We start from the raw sequence: 6,000 nt of genomic DNA on the forward strand, positions 1-6,000 counted from the left end.
TTTTTTCGAAATGTAAAGTCACTATTATTTTTAGTATATTTTTCCCCCCAAATATAGCCAATTTCCTCATGATATCTTAGACATAGCGGTGTATCATTATCATCAAACTGTATGACGTCATCGTCTTGAGGTTCTGTACTAGAGCCAGGATCATCTTGAGGAGGACCAATTGCAACAGTATCAGTAGGAGGTAGCTCATGCTGGCCCATCTCATCTTCTATGAAAAGAGGTAGATTTGTGATATCAATCAATTCATTATCAGTCTGAGCCTCCAAATATGCAGGGAGTTGTGTGCCATCCTGCTGTAGATAGCGTTCTTCTTCTTCCCCATCTATCATCGTCAAGGCCATCGATGGATTCGCCATCTGAAAGGTATTTCTTCAAATATTTCGTATATCTGATCGTCATTTAGAGTAAATGATGGATCTGCCATCTGAAAACAATAATAGCGGGTTTCATACTTTGTAAAAATAACTGTAAAATGGTTTCAGGTATAAAACTAGTTCAAAATAAGAAAGCTATCGAGTAGACATTGGCCTACAATATATTTTCAAAAATGGCCTATATAATTATGGTCTTCTTGATATGAAAATGCTTATAATAGTCTACGTCTGTCAAAATTTTCAATTATTCAGTAAATTCATAAGTTCTAAGAACATATTAGTTAGTGAAACTTAAAAATTAAAATAGAAATAGTGAAAAGTGCAATTTGTAGTTTTAAACCTTTACAAAAATACGTTCTATCAAATTAGCTTTACCATGCATAGTGGTCCCAAGGCGGGACCACACATTTATTTTAGTGCAAGATCAAGATTTTTAGCACTATGACTAAAGCTAATGACTTAGAAGCTATATGAAATAGTAATAAACAATAAAAACCATGTAAGAGAACTTACCTTGTTTAGATGAAATGTTAAATGTAGTTTTACAACACCAAAACATAGGTTAGCGTCTATCTGTCAGTATGGAGTGAACAACCACGATTGAATGGCTGCTAGCAACAGCTGGTATGAGTTTGAGGACGTAGTTCACATTTTTTCCGATAGATAGAAGCACAAAGCAGACAGTAAAAGTGGTCCCACGGCGGAACCACAGTGCTGCTAGAAACAGAAAATAAACAAAAAGGTGATCCCGTGGTGGGACCACTATGCTTTAAAGGGTACAATGATTACATTTATGATTTATTTGAGTAATAGTTTGAATAATTACCAGTTTATTCAATTGCAACTGTAATTTAAAGGCATTTGAAACATTAATTTATTAATTTGAGAAGATAACAATTTTTTTTATTTTTAAAACAACTATTTGGGTTTACAGTATACTAACATTTTAGTAGCACCTAATTAACACTTCACAAGGTCCAAAGATTTCGCTCAGATCGGCCCTGTTCAAATTTTATTTTCCGATGTACTTAGTGAGAGAATGTCGGACACCATCCTAGGGGAAGGTGAATTTAGAACTATTCTGCTAATTCTCAGAACCGGATGCAGCCTTCACCTTCCACCAGTGTGAACCCATTCCGAGACAGCCCCAAAGGATTCACAGAAATGCTACAAAACTGTTGAGGTCCCATCATATTGGACGCTGAGCCCAAGTTAGCCAGAACATCGACTCCACAAAGAGTAGTAGTAGTAGTTAGAGTAGTAGAGAAATAATTATTGAACTACGAGCCCGACATAGTTAAGTAGCTGTAGTTAAACAAGAGTTAAAACGATTTGGAAACATTAGGCTTGGTCCCAGTATGTTATGGGTTTGACTGAATTAGTTATAAAGTAGATAAATTGTTCATGTACCAAGTGTACTTAAGTTCGGGGGGATTATTTCTGTTTTGTTAGAAGTTCAACACTAAGACTGATTTCTACAGTTCATACAGTTACGTGAGCTATTTGAGGCTTTTACTTCACAGATGGCAGTCTGTGTGCTCTCTTTTTCCACGCGTCAATTTTATTTGTAGCATCTCTTGTTTAACTAATACAATCAAAGGTTATATCTGTTGTATCGTCTGAGTAAAATAAAAAATGTATTCTTTGTATCATCTAGTAACGATAGATGATTTGAGATAGATGACGTTTCAAGAACTGGTGGTACCTACCTGGTCTGATCTTCAGGTGTTAGGCTTATCATAGGTTAAGTATGCCCAAAAATGTAAAAATGGCATTGCAAATCGTCATATAAGTGGAATGAAGGCAATATAACACTCGGCGAAGAGAATGTTTTCAAAAGAAAAGTTGTCGGAACACCTATAGAGGTATTTTCACCACGGCGACAGCTGGAATCTACCATGTATCTTTTCAAAGGTATATTGAACACTCGCCTCGGCGAATTCACCATGATATCAACCAATTCATATTGCTAAAATGTCAAAATATCATACTAGACATCACAAAACACACTAAGTAAATACATTACTAAAGTGGCAATAAATAATTTACTAAACACGCATTCCACTTAATGAATAAATAAGTACCAGTGAACGTAGAAAACATTTTAAAATGTATATTAAGTATTAGAAAGTAAAATAAATAGTAATCCCATATTAATTAACAGACAGATCCTAATCGTATCATTGTATGTTCGTCCGTGTCATAACTCTTGATACAGACTTGAAACTTAAGCCGCGTTTACACCGGAGTTGGCAACCAATGATTGCAGACTTTTATCGGCAATGTTTAGTTGAACGCCTTAAAACAACTGCAACTCGCATTGCCAACTGTAGTTGCAGACCGATTTTACGAGTTGGCAACCAAAACTGAAGTCGGTAAAGATCAAAGGCGGTTGCCAACCTCGGTCGGCAATACGAGTTACAGTGCCAAATTGAGCGGCGACTTGAGTCTGCAACTAACCCCGCTTCCCCTCCCAACAAACGGCTCCACGTGGTCGATAGGTATTTAACATTTACTCACCTGTATGTTATCCTTCAGGAAACATATAAAAGCCTCACAAACATCTGGTACAAAGAGAGATATCGTGCTTTTTGAAACTTTAAACAACTGATGCTTGTATAAGAGTCGCCAGTTGCCAAAAAATCGCAAAGTTATAGCTAACCTTTCACGCACTGGAATTGCTTTCCTGTAGTTAGTATCCTTTTTGCTAATTATGTGTCCAATACCAACAATTAAACATTCAAAATCGTTGCTTGACATTGTTAAAAAGTTTTCTATACTGCCATCGCATCTCAATTCTCCCGTTAAAGGATCTGTATCATCTCTATTTAAGTCATTCAATAGATCGCTGCCACTATACCTTGGTCTTGCCTGCAATGAAGGTCGAACCCAGAATCTTCTCCGTCTTCTCAATTTACCTAGAACAACACACGCTGCCACAGCAAGTACAACCTCTTCCGCACTCGACATTCTATATACTTTCTAATTTTTTGGTTGCAAGTTGCAGTACAAATTAAGCAAACTGTGTTCATGGTTGCAAATATAAATTGCAAACTTCCATCGGCAACTAGCATCGGCAATCGGAGTTGGCAATTTTTGGGTGCCAATTCCGGTGTAAACGCGGCTTTAGCATGGACGTTCCTCTTGGTCTAAAGAAGAACTATATTGTTCAAAATTAAAGGTAAAAAATTCCAAGGTTTTACATTGTTGATTGGTAATTCTCGTTGGTCAACCATGATTTCGACGAGGATAAATCAATTTGTAAACAAGCTGATAACATTCGTATGACATTTTATTATGTTGAAATTAATTTGTAGGATTGGTTGGTAAGGATATCATTACTTTCTAGGGTCCTTCGATACTCAGTTGTGTCGGTTTGTTGTTTTATTATTGTTTTCAATGTTCTGCCCCTCCCTATCTGCGTAGATGACCCTCCAACCCATAATAATTGAGTTTTAATATTCGAATTACCTTGATAGAAAATATTTTATCAAGTTATGTCCTTGTGTATAAGGTTTATATAACAAAGTTTAAGTCAGAATTATTTTTATTCTAAGTTGTGTTGAAATTTAGAGGAAATATGAAACTTTTGATCAAGAGGAATTTTATGTCACAGCTAAACATTCTATCTCCGGAGATGCAATGGATTCCCCAAAAGATGTAAGGATTCAGCCAGACTTATCGGTTTTTTTTAATTACTCAGTTTTTAATTAATAATACGCAACAAACCGGTACATAATCATATCTAACAAAACTACTTCTATAAATCTGAAGGTTAACGTGTAGTCATTTAATGCTTTATTTTTTATCATACACTGTTATCATTCAAAAGCAACTTTGTAATATTAAATTATTATTCCATTCTGGCAACACAACAATAAATTACAAAGATGTCAAAAAAATAAGTTACTAAAAGATGTTTAAATTACACAGCAATGTAAGTTTGAAAACCTCTTACATTAAGGCGTAGATTTTAAACTTAAAATGAGACAACCAATTTCAGTTTTTGAAAGAAATCTGAGTTTACAGTATATTAATAAATTTAAGAGTACTAAAATAAACTTTCCCTCTGTTTGAAACTTTTATTTAGCAATAAAGTAATCTTGAAATTAAAATTAACTTCTAAAATAATTTAAAAAAACTCTCTATAAACACTAAACAAATCAAACGCCACATTACAAATGTAAAAACAATCCAAATAATAAATAAGCAGGGATCACAATTGATTCACAATATGATTCTTTTAAAATTCAATATGTAATTAGCCTATAAATCAATTTAAATTGCTATAGTAGTTTTATACTAAATTAAAATTTATACTGATATCCTGAAACAAAATAAAGATCTTAGACTAAAATAGATCGTAGCGTTATGAATGTTGTAAACAAATCTTCCTCATTTATAATTTTTACTTATATTTGAGCAAATGAGCTTTCAATCCTGGTTTAATGTAACCACTTTGCACAAAATACTTCTGAAATTAAACTGAATCTTTAGCTGTTATGTCAAATTTTTGAGAACCCACAACCCTTTCTAATGCCAATCACCTATCTAATATAAGTGGTTCTTAAAAAATAGTTCTGAGTGCACAGACTTAGGACATGTTGTTTTTTACTTGTATTTACTGTTTTTCGCTGGCATTGCAGATTCTGGTACTATGATTATGTTTAACTGGAAACTATAATTTACAATTCTTAAATAACAAAGCGAATGTTTAATAATTAAAATTCTTTTTCATTATGAAGTGTTACAACATTTTAATAATTACATCATTATGAGTAGTATAGTTGACAAAATACATGTAGAAACAGTTTTTAATTTACATTTTATGTTTCTTTATACTGTATCTACTTTTTTATTATTTCCAATTTAAAAATTTCCAACTACGAGTATGTTATTGTCATTGCTTGGTTGGCTTACATGGCTTATATTTTCTTAGAATACTTATTCAACTTATAGGGGGTTTTTGTACATAGTTTTTTTTGTTCAATTTGGATGTAATACAGAAACATATATACTTGTGTTATCTGTCTTCATGAATTATGTATGCCTGTCAATTTTTGTAACAGCATAGTTTACAACTGGTCAAATAAAAGCGAAATAACATTTAAAAACATAACAATTATTTTTAACGCTTTTGCTTGACTTACTTGCAATAACCCTAAAAACTCTTGCTTTTCATTTTGAACTCGGGAGTAATTCATTAACAATCTTTCTTCCTGAAAGCCCTTTTAGGAAATAAAGTATTACTAAACTGAAAAATAAACCAAACTAAATGTAGCTTCAGCGTGTAATTCCATGTGCAAAACACACTTAACTAAGTTTAACTTTAAATTTATGTTGGTGTGCGGTTTGTGTTTAAATTGTTTGAAACAAACTCTGATAAAAAAACTTGCATAACACATTTTTAATGGAGTATCCATTTTAAAATATCCAAGTGAAGTCAGTTCACATGATTTTAAAATTCAGTGTTCTTGTAAATAAAAACTAATTTTACAAAAGAGGTTGGCTATCAGACGACCCCGGGAACAATGCTGGGTCTCGGGTTTCGCCAGACACGGAGCCCAAGGGTCGAGCGAGCATGACGCGACTCGCCAGGTCGAGTTACCAGCTGATA

The sequence above is a fragment of the Homalodisca vitripennis genome, chromosome 2 (genome assembly GCF_021130785.1).
Source record: "Homalodisca vitripennis isolate AUS2020 chromosome 2, UT_GWSS_2.1, whole genome shotgun sequence".
Lineage (NCBI taxonomy): Eukaryota > Metazoa > Arthropoda > Insecta > Hemiptera > Cicadellidae > Homalodisca > Homalodisca vitripennis.